The sequence below is a fragment of the Taeniopygia guttata genome, chromosome 2 (genome assembly GCF_048771995.1).
Source record: "Taeniopygia guttata chromosome 2, bTaeGut7.mat, whole genome shotgun sequence".
Lineage (NCBI taxonomy): Eukaryota > Metazoa > Chordata > Aves > Passeriformes > Estrildidae > Taeniopygia > Taeniopygia guttata.
In genome coordinates, this window is record NC_133026.1 from 39,720,034 (window position 1) to 39,739,681 (window position 19,648).

At 38.2% G+C, this 19,648-nt stretch overlaps 1 protein-coding gene and 1 pseudogene across 12 annotated transcripts in view; one reads left to right on the top strand and one right to left on the bottom strand.

Moving 5' to 3' along the window:
- Positions 1-19,648, bottom strand: part of SLC4A7 (solute carrier family 4 member 7) — a 92,993-nt gene that overhangs the window by 69,120 nt on the left and 4,225 nt on the right. The window contains exon 1 of one of the 12 annotated variants that reach the window (XM_072925734.1): positions 13,885-13,968. The exons of the other annotated variants lie outside the window; for them this stretch is intronic. The gene's annotated coding sequence lies outside the window, so the exon portion shown is untranslated. Of the gene's footprint in view, positions 1-13,884; positions 13,969-19,648 lie in introns of those variants that run through there. 12 annotated transcript variants of the gene reach the window in all.
- LOC101233578 (large ribosomal subunit protein uL15 pseudogene) lies at positions 1,440-3,901 on the top strand (annotated as a pseudogene).

The following is a 19,648-nucleotide window of genomic DNA, read 5'->3' on the forward strand; positions in this document are numbered from 1 at the left end:
TGGAGTTGATGATCCCTCTGCTTCCCTTTCAAATCAAATTAGTCTCTGATACTATGACTATCTTTTCTAACATTGCATCCCAAAAAACCAACCCAGCCCACTGCCACCCTTCTTGATGCAGCTGAAAGGACAGCAACTAACAAGCTCAAAGCACCTCTCTTTAGGAAATAATAAAAAAATTAAAAAAGCAAGACAATACTTCCAAATGAGGCTTTATTTTGGAGAGATTTTATTTGAGGGTGGCCCAGGCCATGGGGGAATTCAGGAAGGAGGCAAGGTGCTAGGGTATTAAGATGGTGAAGGCACTAAGTTGTACCACACAGTCTAAAGTTCATATGTCAAATACCTCCACAGATGGTTTTGTTCAGCTTCTTATCAAAGGGGAACCTACTAAGTCATATTAAAAAAACTTGCTAGGAGTTTATTTTTATGAAGAAATTAAATATAGGCTATTCCTCAAAATAACATTACTGTCTTAGCAAAGAGGAAAGCTTTGCCAGCAGTGGCTCATCATTTAATGAATTAAAACTAGCCATAAAATCCAAAAGTCTTACTGCCTACAAGTATTTTTCAGAATATAATTTCTATATAACACCTAGTTCCCATGACATACACCTGCACAGCATGCTTCAGCTTGCATCAGCACATACACATGGAACTGGGTTTTTCCAAAAAAAGAAAGGAAGAAAAAAGATAGATGTATTCTGTACAGATATTCTCTGGTGTATTGCCCCAGTAGCAGAGTCTTGGGTATCTAAGTACATTGCAGGACAGCTGTCAGAAGCCACTAGGATGCTGAGAGCAAACACGAGGCAGATCACTAGTTTAAGCCCTCCTGACATTACACAATTGCACATCATTTGGACAGCTGAATACTTACTCTCTAGAGATCCCACTGAAATTTATAACTTGAACCCTCATTAACAGCAAGATTACTATGTTCTCTAGTGTACTATGTACTACTTGATTAATCACACCACATTCTGATCTAAATACACTGATGACGTAGAAAAACAAAAGATGTGTGTGAAGTTTTCCAGGACATGTTCCAGGACTGAAAACTGTCCCTCAGTATAGAGGGATGAAATTCACCATGTTCCAACAGAACCCCAAGATCTTACAGCAGAATGTATCAGCATGTGGTCAGTATGCAAATACCACTGAGCTAGGCTAGGGAGGGTTGGGTGATTTGATTTGATAGGGTTTTCAGGAGGTTGGGTTTTTTTAACTTCTGGGACTTCTTTGGTTTTTTCTTTTTTTCTGGGGGGATGAGGAGAAGGGATGGTAGGGAGACACCAAGGAATTCAAAGCTGCTCACTTTACAACTGTAACATACTGCCTTTAGCTAAATTCATCTCCAGGCATTTTGGCAGCATTTTTGGGAGGTATTTTAGTTTTTCTTTATCCTAAAATAGTCTTAGATCACTGTGCAGGTTCACAAGAACTATAAACCAGGGCTGTTTCAACACTATTAAGGCAACCTAAGCAAGGCCATATGTTTAATTGTTCTATAATCACTTATACAAATATTCTAAATTATGGGAGTGGTTTCAGCAGGAAAGGGACCTTTAACATCATCAAGTTCCAATCTCCCTGTCATGGGCAGGAACACCTCCCTCAGAGTTGCTCAGAGCTCCAACCTGGCCTTGAACACTTCCATGAATAGAGCATCCACAACTTCACTAAGTACCCTGTTGCAGTGCCTACCACTCTCACAGTAGACAGTTCTCCCTCACATCTAATTTAAACTTACTCTCTTTCCATTTGATCCTATTCCTCCTTGCCTGTCACTGCATCCTCTCTTAAATAGTCTTGTCCCATCTTTCCTGTAGGCTCCTTTCAGGTACTGGAAGGCCACAATTAGATCAGTCCAAAGCCTTCCTATTTTCAGGCTGAACAATCCAAAGTCTCTCAGTCCTTCCTCATACATGTGCTCCATCTCTCTGATCAACTTGGTGGTCCTCCTCTGGATTCACTCCAACAGGTCAGTGTCCAAATATTAAACTCTAGATTAATTCCCTAGAATAGATGGCATCATTGTGAACAGCTGATGAGTCCAGATATGAAGCAGCATAATAAGAGACAGATAATTTTATCTTGTTTATATTGACATTATTTAAAGTGCTTGCACAAGAAGATCTGGCTTCCCTGACAGCAGATCCTCAGGAGGTAAACAGCAAAAGAAAAAAAATAACAACAACAACAAAAAAGTCAAATCATCCAATTACTGAGTTAGGGCAAGTTGCTCAAATAGACCAAATCAAACTACACCCAAACAGAACATCTCCTTGACAAGACCATCAACCATTAGCAGCTAATAAATAAATGAATTCTTTCCACGAATGGTGCAATTTTTGAATGATTATTCACCTACAAGTCATACCACAGAAAAGCAAAATACTGAATCTCACAAATTCACATGAATTGAAGGCTTAATTCTTCACCTTTATCTTTCCCTATATCTTAAATTCTCTATTCATATAACTGCATCCCAGTCAAATCAAGTGTCTGTGTAATAACTTATTAACACCACATGTTTACTCTTAGGGTGAACAAAAATTACTACCTACAAATCAAAACTCAGTAAGTTATAGTGGGAGGGTAATCCAATGTTTCCAATATCTATAGATAATTGATACAGGAGGAGGAATCAGCACTCTGCTGGCCCGCAACATTTCTTGTTAATAAGAAGCCAGGCAGGATGAAAATACAGTCTGCTCGTGCAATCTGAACTACAGCAGCATTTCATCATAAATTTTTAGCTCAGTGCTGTAACATACAGGATTCAGGTCCACAAAATAAAAAGTCCACAAGTCACATCTCCAAAGTTATGCTGAGGAACTTTAAGGTATTTGAAATCCTTGTAGCATGAATGCCAGGCAGATTATTATCACTGTTACACATGCTGAATATCAACCAGCCACCAGTGTAGTAGCAAGCCTCTACCACAACAAATCCACACCTACCAAAAAAAAAAAAAGTTTTAGCAATCCACACTTATTTTATTAATAAGGCAGACAGTACCAGAATGCTGCAATTCCTGTTTTGTGCTAGTGCTGGCCATAATGCAAACCTGCAACATACCAGATCAAGGAACTGAGCCAGCAGTAAAATGGCACTGATGGTATTTTGCTACTTCAATTCGGGTGCCACTCAGCACCGGTGAGGCACAGGCAAGGGAGATGATGAGCCCAGAGCAGGTAGAGCAAGACCATGGGGCAGCTCCAGCAAAGTCTGACTCAAGACTGTAGTGGAGCCACGCACTTCCACTGCTGTAGCTTCACATCGCAGCTTGGAGAAATGGCAAGGTACCAGTCACATCACCTTCCACTCTTCTCATATTTTGACAATGCAACATCTTTGCCTTACGCTGGATCTGATGCTTTCCCACCTCTGCCCCCTTTGCCTTTCTTCACTCTCACAGGCACCAGGCTCTTTCCCTGCCCTTGCATACACTGACAAAATGCCTTCCAGACTAAGGGTCACGCAGAAGCTGAGAGGGCACATTAGCCACAGCCACATGCATACACAGGAAACATCCCAGAGGACGTGGTAATGCTGGTGGTATGCAACATCACAGGATGAACTTTTACAAGTATCACTCCGGTTACTTCAGAAAAGTAGGCATGACACACTGTCACTTGAAAAGAAACCAAAAGTTCTGTGCTACTGTCAATTTGAAACTGTGGACAACTATAAGTGAATAGAAAATGTTCAATTGCATGAAAAATGAGGCCAGCCTGGCCTCAGTCACTGATACTATGCACTCAAGCTACTACAAAATACTGGGCAAGGGGAACCTGCACAAGCAACTCCCAATTGTGAAAGCAAAGTTCTTCAGTAGAAGTCTATAGGGGAAAAAATCAAAGAAGTTGGTAGTGCCTGTGTGTTTGTGGAATAGAAGTTTTTGATTTTTTTTTTTTTTTTTTTAAGACAATGTGTAAAATGAGCCAGGGGAAAAATAATAATTACCAGCATTGGTGCTTCAGTAGTAGAATTCTCACCTGCCACGCAGGAGGCCGGGGTTCAACTCCCGGCCAGGGCAGTTGGTACTTTTAGGGAGGTGATTCCATGACTCCACTCCAGTGAGACTCCACCTGGTTCCCAACACAGGAAAGACATGGACTTGCTGGACAGAGTCCAGAGGAGACCCAACAAGATAATTAGAGGTATGGAGCACTATTCCCTGGAGGAAAGGCTGAGAGAAAAGTCTCTTGCACTTCAAATGGAAAAAGAGTAGATTCACATTAAATATCAGGAAGAAATTCTTTACTGTCAGGTGGTGAGGTACTGGAACAAGATTTCCAGAGAAGCTGTAGCTGTCCACCCCTGAAAGTGTTTAACTCCACGTTGGATGGAGTTCTGAGCAACATGGTCTAGTTGAAGGTCCCTTTCCACACTAGGGGTGCTGGAACAAGAAGACTCTGCCTTCCAACCCAGACCATTTTTGACTCAATTCTAATTACAGAATGAACATCTAATTCACCTAACATTCATTTCAGGAAACTAAAACTGACAAGTCTTTTTTCAGCTTGTAGAGTGTTTTTTTGTTTTGAGTTTTTCAATGGCTTCATAAATTGAATCAGCTTATGGGAAAGGAGAAAGGATGTAGTGGGAATGTCATTTTTCCCTTTCAGAAATCAGGAACTAGCTAGTCCAGCTCACCCTTACCATGAAGCCATCTTTTAAGACACATTTGTTGCCAAAATTTCTTCCATTTTCCTCTTGCATTTCTAAAGCACAACAATCTTAAAAGTCTGAAAAGCCTGAAATAAAGACATTGCTAGATAAAAAATTCTCAGAACTTGAATTTCTAGGAGTCAGTCCAAGGTCCTTCAGAAGGGCCACTGAAACTTCTGTTTCTTATTTGTCTTGCCTAATATCTTGTAAAGCTATACAAATAAGCTCTTTCTGTTTTAAAAATGCAAGCAGCTGATTTTCTGATGTATTAAAGGTAATGCTTTCACTATGTCCAACTAGCAGGTTTTTTGAGAAGTCAGTTTAAAAGTAAGGTGTTGATTCTGACACAACTGACTCATACATGCCACTCTACATGGTGCTTATTTTACAGGAAAGTTCAGCTGACAAAATGCAAAGCAAAACTGATCTAGAGATCTAAAACCAGCCAAAAAAAAAAAAACACAAGCCTATCTTGTAGCCATTTCATTTTTTATCTTGAGTACAACTACTGATACTGATTTTAGTATTTTTTTGGTTTTTGTTTTGGCAATAACCACATAAAAAACAACAAAGTACTTTTAAGAAGACACACATTTCTCTTGCAAAAAGAAAAAAAAAATTGCTGTAGGACTCCTATTGTAAATTTATTACTTGAGGGGCTACTTAAAAAAGTTGACAGCATCCAACACCTGGCAGGCAGATCAGATCCTCTTCATTTGCTTAAACACTTTGAATTCTCTGCTTCAGAGAGCATTAGCATGGTTTCCATGGGAGTTCTAACCAGCCAAGAACTATTAAAAAGACTGCTCTCTGAAAAGGCATTTTTCATTATTTTAAAATCAACAACAGAAGTTACCCATCTTTCTAATACAGCCATACCCCACATTTTCATGCACCTTAATCTGTACACTACCATCCAGTAGCACAAATACATGTTCAAGGAAAGACAATTTATTTGAGACAATAATTTTAAGCAAAATTGGAGCATGTACAACAAAGAACTTAGACAGGCTTTTGGCTTTCACATCATCTGTCTTCCAAAAGTTAATTATCTGGCCTTGCATAAAGTCTACCCATAAAAAATCTGCTGCCATGATTTTATTGTAAGTCAACTTTGAACATGCAGAATAAACTTACACCACCCATACTTCTTGCGATGCAACCACAGCAGTTCTGACCAGCCCTAGAACTCTAAAGCTGGCATCAATAAATCAAAGTCATTGCCCTAGACATAAAGTCTCCTCCTGAACTATCTGCCTGAACTTGAAACAGCTTGAAGATGTCCTTACAAACATAATTGATACCATTAACAGATAAAAAAATAAAATACCAAGCCAAATGCACAGTAAACTGAACATTAAGACAAATATCTAAAATACATCATGCAGACTGGAGATCTAAGCAAAAGACCTTCCAGCAATATGAATCAAATATGCTACACCCAGTGGCTACAAGAACTTTATCTTAACATTTTTAATTCAGGATTTCATAGCTAACAGGGAATTTTTAAATGCTGAAAAGAATGCAAGAGTTTTTCTAGTCAATGGCAATTGTATCTGGCAACTAAATTAATTTTCTACACATATCAGATAAGGAGAAAAAGAGAAAGTAAAGAAAATTGCATTATGTTTCTCATTATTTAGAAACCAAGCTTCCAGAACACGTATTTCTTTCCAATACTATGAAATTTGTAGAGAAGGCACCTTCACAGAATCCAACAGTTCCTTTTACTGTGGCATATAAAATATGAACAACACCACTAACCGCCCCGGAGATGTGTTATGATAGCAAATAAATTTCTGCAATCAGATACCTTAATTACACATGCATTAATACAACTTTAAATGTTTAACTGGGTTTTTCTGGGAGGGAAAAACATCTTTACATGGTGGCTTTTGGCAATCAAACACAGCTTTCATCATTCCATAATTCCAAAAGACTGTTCCACCTCAAACTGATACAGAAGAGACTTTGAAAAAAAAAAAAATATGAGGTACATGAGAAATAACAGTTAAGAGCAGCTTTATTGAAATTTTCTCACCTAGTCTCAAAAGTAACATGTACAGAAATAGTTAAATAGGAAAAATTTGAAATTACTTGTCCTCTAGGAACTGCCCATGTTTCTAATGATAAAGTTCCTTTTCCCAGTGTTACTTAAGTCTGGGCACACACAAAGAAAGCAACCTATCCACTAAATAATTTGGATTTATTCTCATATTTCTTCATAGAGAAAATCAGCTGCCTGTAAACCAGGTTGGAAAAGTATCACCAACAGCAAGTTGTAAAAATTTCCCTTGTAGAAAACAATCAAACTGGTTTCTACTGCACTCTAATCTTAATCAAATGAGATCATATCTGAATCACAGTAAGACATTCAACTTTGGCAGCAAACAGTACATTTTAATTGACATTTGAATACACTTTGATATTTGAGGCAGCACAACATCATAGCTTTTGGTTATCTTAACATCAATTTCAGAGCTTTTGTCTGAGATATAATTTATTTAAATAGAAGTAAAAATTTCATGTCTGATTTTAACAATGTTTTACACACTTAAAAACTGAGGTTTCCAAAAGGACCCGACTTTTCAATTGGAAACACTTTCATCTTTGGTTATCGAAATCAACACTAGTAGAAGCATTGTTTTGTGAGGTTTTGGTGGGTTTTTTTAAAGTATATAAAGGAAAAATATTCAAGGATAATGAGACAAATAAATTGCTATTTCAAAATACTTATAACCAGGCCAACTGTCTATTAAAAGGTTTTTATGCTGTCTGACGGCCCTGTGCATTGACAGGAATTCAAAGAAAGCATAAGATGCCCTTTTCTCACTGGAACAGAACTGTGCCAAAAAGGAAGCTCTTCCACTAAAGGAAGTTCACTTTAGAATTACAACATCCATACCAGGACACTAGGGGGAACCTGAAAGCAGTCCACTTCAAAAATCTCTTGCACACTCTGATCCTGCTATTGACTCTAAATTTTCATTCATGAACAAGTGATTTAGATACACAAGGGAAGAGAACCTTTTGCAGACAAATGAGGTCATAATGCTTAAAAACCTCTGAAATGTAGTCATACATTGGGAAAAAAACATGGCATTCTGACAGCCTCAGACAGGAAAATATTGTACGGTAGTACAGAGACCATCCATCACTCTTTCCATTCTTGCAGTTCTTAGAGTCTTTTTTACTGAAGAAATTTATGAAGCTGCATACTCAAATGCCAAGAAAATTATGTTAAACAAAAAGCAGCTGAAAAGGCTGCAATGCTTCTTTACCCTTACTGTTTAGGAAACTAAACAAAGCAGCTCAAAGAAAAGTTTGCTTTACATATTTGAAGCTTGTTTCTACTTTTGACTCATTCCATAATGGATGTAACTTTGGATTTTCAGTAACACATGATAAAATGTTATTAGCAACTTACACACATTCATAAACATGCCTGCTCTCCTAAACAGAAGCACTCTGGACACACTGCACAATAGGGAACTACACCACAATTTAGACTTTTGGAACCAATGTGTCAGCACGTTTCACTTCTACTCTGGGTGTTAATTTGTATATGCAAGATAGCCCCACATTTCTAAAAGTCCTTTTAGCAGCATTAGGAGACAAGGATATCCATGCAGTTTTGAGAGATGTCATTAGCCACATTCACAGCCTAACACTTTATAAAGAGGATGGAGGAAGAGGGTGATGGAAGAGCACTCACTAAGGATTTCCTAAAATTACCCTTTTTTTAAAATAATATTTTTTTTACCTCTATGTACTTACTGATACTTTAAAGCAGCATTACATTCCATAACTAAGCTTTTCCAAAAACTCCCATATTCTTTCAGTTAACCATTCATTATTTTCCAGGTGTTACAAATTAACTTGACTGAACTCTTTTCTACTAATGTTACCAATAGAACTGTCGATGTGTATTAATAAAGCACAAACACAGCTGGATTCGAAGATCTCAAAGGTTCTTTGCAACTTAAATGACTCTATGATTTCTATTGTTCTAAAAGAGAGACATCAGTGCTTACACTACTGAAGTGGAACATCCTGAATATTTGGTATTAATTCTTAAGTATCAACATAAACACAATCTTTCTAACACTAACCTCTTCACCAAGATTTTATGAACAAACAGCAATAAAGTCACAACACAAAACTTAAAACTCTCTGCTTAAGTTGCTTTTACTGGAAATTTATGAAACCACAGAGGAAAATTTTAACTATTGTAAATTAGGAAGCCACTGAAGGGGGGCTACTTACAAAAGGATATTACTAATACATGATCCATGAAGGCATGAACGTAACTCACCCACACTACACTGTCTTGACAATCAGGCACCACTACTTTGCAAAGTGAGCAGGCCATGAATTACAGGCTTTCTCTATTACAGTAACAGAGTTACACAGAAAGAAAGTCTACAGTAAGTATTTTAAACCAGAAACCTCACTTAGCCCTCAGCTGCCAAGGAAGACAAATTGCTCAATCCTCAGCTTCAGTGTTGTGTGTAGGTGTGTATACTATAGCACTTTCTAGGGTGAAAAGAAGACTTGATTGCTCTCAGGCGAGAGTTTCAGAATATCGTTAACAGGGCCACATCCAATTATCCAGTTTAAACCAATTCCAGCTGTTTCAGTACATCTAGTCTCTGAAAAACTTTGATATAAACCACTGTTCTCATTAATAAGACTTCTGTCAAACTACCTGATACAAGTAAGTTTAACACATTAACTTACATAATTAGTAGAGTTCACTTAACAGAGATCAGCTTCCTCATCACTCATCAACTGCCCCAAGAGCTCTGCTTCTTTTTCATGGGCTCACTTAGAGAGTCTTGTTGCTTCACTTCTAACCAACAGTTTTCAGGTTTAGATTTTCTATTACTTGGATTGACTTGGATTGATATAGGATTATTGGCCCTTTTGTCATATAGAATATAAAGCATGTAACTTGTTTTGAAACTTTTTGTCCCCACCAGTGGTGTAAAATTAGGAGATCATTGCTCATACCTGTCCCAGAGCATGATCACTATGAAAAAACAGGGTTCTAATTATAGGTTCTTCAATTTCTGATACTTCTAACAAAGCTGCCTTCTCAGAGCCTAGGGGTTTAGAAGCACTTTCTTCAGTAATGTGAACAGCACACGGCAGAGAGAATCAACAAAAGAATGTAGTCACATACAGGGCACATTTACATTTCAGCTTTTATTACTATCTGCCTAGAATTAATACACTGGAAAGCTGCTGTGGGTCTCTGCCTAGAGCACACTTCACTTGAAGCTTAGCAACTCATGCCAAAGTTGAGAGATAGTAGCCCAGTAACACGAGGAAGGGCAATGTTACTACTTAAAAGCAAGTCAGTTTCAGTCATACATGACAGAAAGGCAAATGAGTTGCAAATGCCTCCTTCTCACTTTAACTGAGAAGCACTGGTCTACAGGCACCAAGAAAATTTCTCTCTATGCTGCGGTATAAGTCACTGTCAATTTTGCAGGTATGTGGAGTAAGCACATCAATTTTTCAGTCACAAAGCACATTTAGATACAGAAAACATCCTGTGGGAATCCTTCAATATCACAGACTCACTGCTCACACAGAAGAGGACACTCAGTGACAATCCAGTTCCTTCAAGGCCATCCGTCAATACAGAATCAATTAAGTTGGAAAAAGCCTCCAAGATTATAGAAACCAACCTTTGACCAATCATGAACAGATGAGGTTAAGGATAGAAGCCAGGCAAACCTCACTTTAACAATTAAAATCACTGGATACAAAATAATAAACCACAATGAAGGGGGAAAGGGAGAGCCTTTTGACAAGCCTACAGCCTTGCCAAAACACCTAAAAAAGTATCTCTCCTGCTTGCTGTTACACATTAATTTTCACTGGAACTTTCAAGAATTACCTTGACCACAGAACCTACAGAAGGATGCCACCAAGCTCTGCTTTGCCCCACTTCACCTCTCACAATAAGCCACTTTCTTGACCGTTACCTTAATGATTCCTATGTAAACAAGAAGACATTTAAAGCAGTTCCCATATTATTCTCCTCTTTTCTATCTGATACTTGACTTCAGGAATACTACTGGACTTAAAAATATTTATTAAGGATTTATTAGTGACATGTTAGATTTGCACTACAGTATTTTGTTGTAGAGCTCTACAGGAGGCCAGATCTTCAAATTAAGGTCATTTCCATTCTTTTCTCTAACAATACATAACTTCTTCCATCTAATTATAGTACACCTTAAAGATAAATACATACATACGCAAACAATCTGTTAACCACCAGAGTCATTGTTCAGCTTTCATTAAATTGTACTGCATATTGTATACATTCATGGAACTTGGATTTTTTTTAGCAACCCTCAAGACAGGAAGGAAATTTTTTTATCTTCACCCGAGAGCCTGTTTTACACCATAGTACAACTGAAGCTGGAAACAGGTTGTCCGTATCATTAAGCGGCAATAATACATAAATCTGTTTACAGTCTTACTTGCAATTGATCCTCTGAGCTTGACTACAGCAGTAATGCAAGCTACAAGACAGAAGCGAACACGCCATCTTGGGAGGATGTATTTCTTTACTCTTCACTAGAAATTCAAGGATGTTGTACACTTGTATTTTATTTCCAGAAACAAGCATGCATACAAATACAGATTCCCTTTCTGTCACTTCCAGAACTACTCAACTCCCCAGCCACAGCCTCCTTGGGCTCTCAACAGCTTCCACAGCACCTGACACCTGTACTGCCACTGCCCATGCCTATCCCCAGGTCTTGCCACCTCTGCAGCCTCTAAAACAATTTGGAAATACTACCACCAATCTCTAGAAGCCATTTCTGAAAACAGATACACATTTTCATAGGTTCCTGGTGCTCTCAGTGTCACCAAATTTGAACTCTTGCTACAACCTCCCTCAGCACCTGGAAGTGGACACTTGTAACTTTACTCAGAATATGTACCAGCAGCAATTTCAACTCAAGAGTATTCTGCAGCAACCTCTTAGAGCGACAAGACTACAACTTTAGCAGTTTGAAAAGTTATTATCTAAACAATGGTCTTCGAGCATTATACATTTCTTCCAAGAACAGCCAGAGACAAAATATGCCTTTTATCAGAAAGCGGAAGTTAATTATTTGTTAATATATCAACCCCCAATATCGTTTTCAAAGTGAGACTGACCCTTTCACCCCTCTCTCAGAGAAACTCGGTTATAAAGTAGATGTATGTGGATTAGGGAGTAGACTTGGCTTGAGGACTGTTTTTACATGCAAATGCTCACATTGCCTCCAGGATCCGAAGCTTATAATCATCAGCCTGTGCTACCATAAATGCAAATACGGTAAATATCCAGTCATAGACCAATTCACTGAATGTGACAGGGAGAAATTCATTATCTTATTTAACAAAGCAGCATATTTCAAGTTATTTCTGTATTAGGACTAGCTAAAATCACATATACCAAATGGCTTACAGTAAGTTGTCCCCATCACCAATGAGAAAAGCACACTTAACTTTCTTGTTTGCCTGGCTTTTCAAAACCTTCTGTCAATGCAAAGCACAGAATGCAAACAGTAGGCATATTCTTTGACCTTGAGCATATAAAATTTCCTCAGACCCCTATTTATATTTTGCCCTTCATTTATATCTTTATAGCAAAGGCAACTTAGTCATGGTCAAGAATTAAAGCCCCATACTAACATTTTTTGGCTTCACTCAATAGAATATGGCCATCTTCTTCCTCAAGTATAAGCCAACAGGCTACCTACTAAGCCCATCTGCACTATGCAAAAGTTATAAATAATTGGAATTTATTTCTGTCCATAAATTGACTAACTTAAGTATATTTAATCACATCAAACAAAATGTTGTTTGACAAATAAGGTTTCCTAGAGTGTCAAAATAATTTGGTGGACAGCTGTTCCATTAAAAACTTAGCATCCTACCCCTATTTAATTTTTTCTCTATCCTGGTGATCAGACTTTTAACCTTTTTATGTGTGCCCTGCTCTAAAGGCTCAAATTTATCATTTTACTTAGCTTAAAAATAAATCTTCATTCCACTGACCTTCAGGAAAAATACTCTCAACTTCTCAATAAACTGATCTTCATCTGAAGCTCTACCTAAAATATTTGTGTATAAAACAAGGCTCAAAAATGCTTATTCTTACAACATACAGAACCATGTACATTTACATATTTCAGTAAAAGCAGTCAAAGTTGATCTAGCAAAATACACTACATGATATGCTGAAAAAAACCCTCTGGTTATGTTTCCGAAAACATGCAAAGCAATTGCAAGCATTTTTTATGGCAATAGCAATTAAAGCAGGTAATGAATGGCAACACTGATGCCAACAAGCAAAAGAAAAGGTTGTCTTTTTCTGACATGTATCAGCAGTTTGAAAAACTCAAGGATTTCCAGAAAAATCAGTTACAATAGCTTTAATCAAATTACTTGTAATTGCAATCTCAAATTAAAGCTGGTTTTGTAAACTTAGTTTATAAGCTGAATCAATATATATCTGCAACTCAAATTCAAATACTAATTATAAATATCTGCTTTATTAATTTCCTTTTTTATACCTCTCAACTGCTCGCAAGCACAGCAAAGTTAATTTAGAAAAAAAACAAGCTCAAAAAGGAAAGGATCCCTGCTACTCTTGGGTTTTATCACTTCCTTAAATGAGTCATAACAATCATCAGATGCTATCTGTTTGTTTTTATATAAACAGTTTTAAAATTCATGTCTGGTAGGGTGTAGCCATTTGACAAAAAAAAAAAAGAGAATTTACCACTAACAGGAACACCAACTGTGGCTATTCAGTAAGAAGTTCCTCATTTCCTTTTTCGAACACAGTCTGTTTAGAAATATGTTTGACATGTTAAAGAAATGCATGTGCTTACATAATATTATATCTTCACAATAGTGCTGTAGAAGGCAAAGGGGAAAAAAGTTCCAAAAATCAGTAGCCTAAAACAAGCAGTAAGTTTAAATACAATCTTTCCAATAGCTTTTTTCCTTTAATAGAAATGAAGAAGCAATAAATCAGTAAGTCTAAATAATCCTACCTTGTTGCTTAGAATGCTATGCTATCAGTCCTTTGACTTCAGATTTAGTCAGAGATATCACAGTATACCGTCTTTTAACCATGCTGATTAGCAACTAGAAAAGAAGATCCTCTAGTTTTGTACTCACCCTTGTAAGCACCAGTAGCCTTATTCAGTTAAAATCCCTCTATAAAAGAGACAGAGAGGAAGTAATTCCTAGAATATAGAATGAAGCCACTGTGTTTCCACCTATAACAAAGTTTACCGATATCACAAACAAAAAGAAAAAATGTTAGGTTTTTCAAAAACTGAAACATTTCCAGTATGGTAGAACTGCCTCTACTTTACATAATGAGGTATTTATTAAATGCTGTTAAATATTTCCAGGTACAGTAAAGAGACACCTATTATTACAGGCACATGATCTGGTAAAACGTGAGCACGAAAATCTGTTGTGCTTGGTCCCTCCAAGCTGAGAAGCCATGAGAAGTTATGCAGTATCGGCCAATGCAACAGCACTACCCAACTAAAAGCTTTAATGATTATTGTTACTGGATGTTTGCCTTGAAGAAATAGTAGTCATTACAAGTTTACAGTAATGAAGTTAAAGTAATATTGACGTGACATGCCCATCATAAACCAGCTGCAGGTAGACCAAAGCATTCACATGAACATACGTATTTTAAATCTGTACTGTGAACAGAACTGGATGGTAGCGTAATAGTTTCACAATATAAACCTGGGCGCAGCACACCCATCTACCAGGGCTCAGGCAACAGATGTCACAGCAGCTCACCCTAAGTTACAAAAGGCCCAAAATACCTTTCAAGTTTGTGCAATGTGACGTCTCCAACACCAGCCAAAGGTACATCAGAGATCCCAATTCCAAGAACTGCACAGGAAGGATGTCACCATCCAGATGCTGGCCCACAGGAAGCCCCTGCTGCTCCTCCCTGGCTCACTGCTGGGAATCCAAGTGGCACACCTCACCCTGTGGGAGGGTGTGCTATCTTTGAGCTGCTGAGCAGGCCAGGTGAAAGAGCTGCAGGATGAGATAAACACACAGCACAACAGGGAAGATAAGATAAGCAGGAGGTCCTAGGAGGTCTGCTGTTTGCCAAACAACTGGCTCATCCAGTCTTCCAACTATAGGACTTTCCTGCTTATCCATATGGACACCAGTGACACTTCCAAAATGCAACTACTGAACAAATCAAGAGTGACTACCAAGCACTGTGGGCAAGGAAGCCCATGCAGTGTTTCTCAGTCTCTTCAAGTGAGAAGCAAAAGGCTTAGGGCAGATTAGATGCATCCAGAGGGTCAGTATATGGTTGTTAGCAGAGCTTTTATATTATGACCACAGAAACCTCTTCCAGGAAGAAGGATCCATCAATCTAAAAAAAGGTGTCAAAAGTGTCACCAGGCACAGTAAGTCTGTGAGTATGGTTTTAAACTAGGGATAGTGGAGAAAGGTTGGCACTCTGAGGAGAAGTGAAGATGTGGGAACAGAAGTCAAGAGGTTCACACACTTCCCTCGTGGAACTGGCCTGTCTGTGAGCCCAGCTCAAGTGCTTCTACACAGCATGGGAAGTAACAGGACTTAGTCCAAGCACCTCTGCAGAGCTATAAGCTCATGGGAATTAGAGTGATGGTAGGACAGCTCACATGGCTGACATGCTACAATGGAAGGTCAGAGGCTCTTTAGGAAAAACAGCCTGGAAAGGTAAGGAACATGGGTTTCAATCTATGCAAAGGGATGGCTGCAACACACCCTGCTTTGCTTGGAATGAGTGACAAGGCACTTATAGACCCTATAGGTAAGGATCAGAGAACAGTCCAACTTTGTATTAGGTGCCTGCTACAGACCACCTGATTAAGAAGGGGCCGTAGCAAAACCCTTCATTTGAGAGCTGAAGGAAACTTCATGACTGCAGACACTCCAGGGCCTAAAACAACTAGTATCTGCTGGTAGAGTATAGCCAAACACAAGCACTCCAGGAATTCTCTTGAATTTGTTGAAAATTACTTCTTGGTGCAAGTCATCAATGACCAAACTAATGAATATGCCCTGCTGGACCTGTTGCTCAAAAACAAGGAAGAAGAAGACAGAGATGTGAAAGCCAAGAGCAGCCTTGGCTGCAGCAGTCATGAAATCATGGAGTTTAAAGTCCTGAGAGAGGGAGAAAAGACAAATACTACAGCATACAGTGCACAACCCAGTACGTAGTTGCAACGTGGCAGATCAGGAGAGCAGATTTCACCTTGTCCAGGGATCAGCTCGGCAGAATGTCCCAGAAGACCACAACAGAGGTTGAAGGCAAAGCCTGTGAGTACTGGCTGACCTTTAAGGACAACATGCAGGAATTCAAACAGGTCTGACAATGGACCAGTGTGAAAGAAAAGGGAACCTGTGGCTGAGCTCAAATGCAAAACAGAATACATGACAAGTGGAAGCAGGAGTGGGAGGAATATAGAGACATTATCTAATTGTGCAGGGTGGAGTTAGACAAACCAGAGTTCTCCAGTGGTTGAAAGTAATAATGGATGTGAAAGGCACTACAAGGGGGATAAAACACACTTTAATTTTTTCATCCAAAAGTGAAGTTATAAGCAGAAACAGAAAATAAATCTTTGTACAACAAGGTGTTATTCACACCAGCATCTGCTAGCCATCCTTTACTTAAAAATGTAAGAAAATCTGAAGAATGAGAGCTTCTAAAAGCAAACTGGAAATCTGATCAGCTAGCAATAAATATGATTTACTAGCTCATTACTTACTCATAACCCTATCTAAAAGAAAGAAATTACACATCCTTCCACTTAGCATGATTTTTGAGATCCAGAACACAGCAGCCTGAATTGCTTGACATAGCAACACAATTTCTGCACTGAAAAGCAGTCAGTTGAGAAATGGACACCAAACAAGATTCTATTACAACAGCTCTGTGAACAGATTTGCTTTAACCTCTTTCTGCTCTTTGGTAACAGAGACATACATGTAAAGCAGGCTGATTAGAGATTCTCTAGTCTTCTGATAGTAATATGCTAGTGAACCAAACAATCAGTGTGTTCATGATATTCAGAGGCAGTATTTTTTGTGGAAGCAAATTCTCAACTTTTTCTAGTAAGGAATTATTGGCATAATTTCCCCTGCCATAACCTAGGTATTCACAATAACTTAGGTGCCTTTTTCTTCACTCCAAAATAGATCCCAGTCAAGATACAGCCAGCATATACTTAGTAGACATTAGTCATGGAAAATGAAAAGGAATCAGCCTAGTGCAAAAATGAGTAAGGGAAAAAAGAAATATTTACTTTACATTTTAGGGAAGCACAGTTTTTTAAGACAGCATTTCTACATACACACTCAATACATGCCCCCATAGTAAAAACACAGTAACTGAAAAAAACAGCCAGGTTTTCATACAAGTCCTCAGTTCACCCCACCTGCAAGCAGATCGCAGCTACCAGATCCTCAGAACTATAGCTGCACTGTAAAAGCAACAGTAGCAGAGGGCAGAGTAGGTCAAACAGTATAATTCCAACATACATGGGATGCTACTCTGTAATTCCCACTTCTTTCCACAGTTTCCACCCACACGCCTCATTCACAGGAAGCTCCAGTTTGTTTGGAGGCAGACTCCAGACATTCTGTTAAACTGGGGCAACAGTTTGACAACAGATGCCCAATCTGGAAGCATCTCCTTAAGTTTAAAAAAAACCTTAAAGTCTGTTTTCAAGTCTAAAAATATTCTAGTATTTCAGGATACTATCCCAGCACTACTGCCAAGAAAGTACATCTAGATGCCTTACAGCACAACTACATCATATGAAAAATATCAGTACTCATTCTGTAAAAATCATAGAAAATTTAAACTTCCAATTAGTTTGAATAAGAAAAAATCCAACCAACCGACAACAACAAAAGCCCTGAGCCATAGGAAATCTCAAAATCTCCCACAGTAGGATTCTGGGAAAGAAGATGATTCACCTATACCTCACAAAGTATCATACGGTGAGAGTTCAAATGAAGATTTGAATAAGGTTCTATTCTTCAAGTTGGCAATGTGTAATCTAAACTCATCTTCACAGCAGAAGACAGAAGAATTGGGGAAAGGGAAGGTCTAGGTGGTACTTTACTAAGGATATAATGTCGGGGCAGAGTCAAATTCAAAAAGAAAAAACATTTAGAAAAGAGGATGCTGAAGTAAGATATTAGATAATGCAATGAGTACAGCACTGGAATGCTTCTACTAAAATGGGACTTGCTAGAATTAATAAGCCAGGGGTATTTCAAGGTTATGAAGCACTCCAGCATTGCTGAAACAAGACAACTGACGCCAGTATATCCAAACAAGACAACCAATTCATTAAATAGGTTTGAGCCATTTTAGTTTAAGGGACTGGAGAAGGAAAAACAAAAACTCAGAATTTGAGCAAGCAGCCTTTCCTGGGTAGAAGTCACAAGAACATCCACTATGGATCAATATTCCAAAAAGTTACTTCAGGCAACATAAGGTGTACAAAGGCTACACTGCTCACGTGACACTGGACAATTTACAGAGACAACTGTAATTTGCACAAAGAACAAGCATACACTTTTTTCTCCACATTTATGAAAATGGAATAGCCTTCCTGCTGTACAGTCCTGGCACTGTTATTGGAAGAATAAAACATTTAGTCTTCTTTGTAGGTAAAGAAATGGTAAAAAAATTGTAACCCATCCTCTGATGACAAAATGACCAAAAATACTTTAAAAAAAAAAAAGTTTTCCAAACTTAGGTAAATAGGCAGGCTGATATATAACTAAAATGGCTCCATCTACTGGTTAAAATGTACATTTAATAAGTTATGACACTCTCTAGTGCAGAGAATTTAATTCCCAGTGAAACAAGGAACTCTTGAGGGTGCTGTACACAAACACGAGACTCTTAGACAGATAATCCCTTCTAATAACTGTTGAGATATCCTAGCAAGTTAGATTTGAGATTTGGGACATTTTAAACACATGTTGGGCTTTTTTATAAAGTGTAATATTTCCTTCTACTGGTAGTTTTGCAAATGTAAATTTAGAAATGCAAATATTTAAGAATATTGTAAATAATCATTGATAAATTAATCAAAATTCTCGTTTTACCATTCAGACACTTTCTGATCTAGACAGCTAGGTAGTAGTTGGTGCTCATCTCTGTGTCCTTATTTACAAAACACTCAGTTGAATTTCACTATTCACAGCACTATTTCAAAACATTAGCTAGACATCTATCTTCATTTTAGCAAAAAAATCTGATGTGTCCCTAAACTTCATCAATCTGGAATGCACTATACCAAAATACACATGACAATATTCATTGCAGACCTTCTCTAGATAAGTTTGAGTATACTCAAAGTACACTTATACCCTGTTTTCTTATCTAACAATAGTCACAGAGCAGTTCTATTTACTAAGTATTACTATTGCTTCAGGGCCACAAAAGGTCCTGTGCAACAGATATCCTTGTGTAAGGGGCATCAATATTCAAAGGCCCACAAGGAATTTGGTGACATGTCGAAAGTCACCTGCAGAGGCAGACAAATGACACGGATACAAACCAAAAACTACTCAACTTGGTACACCCCCAGCTTATTCTGGACAGAAAATAGAACTACTACAATGAGTACAATGAAACTTCTCAAGTAACATAACAAGTTTTTGACAGCCATGGTAACTCTTCAAGAACTCAGAAAGACTGCCAGACATACACTTAAAAGCTTACAGAGGCCCACAACACAGTCCAAGCTGTGCGAGGTACGCACCGTACCCAAACAGCAGAACAGAGAAAAGCAGCTTGTCTCTCCAAAGTCATAGCTTCAAGTCTGTACGGCTGGCAAGCCAGTATAATTCTCTCGGATCAGGACTATTTAGCTAGGGC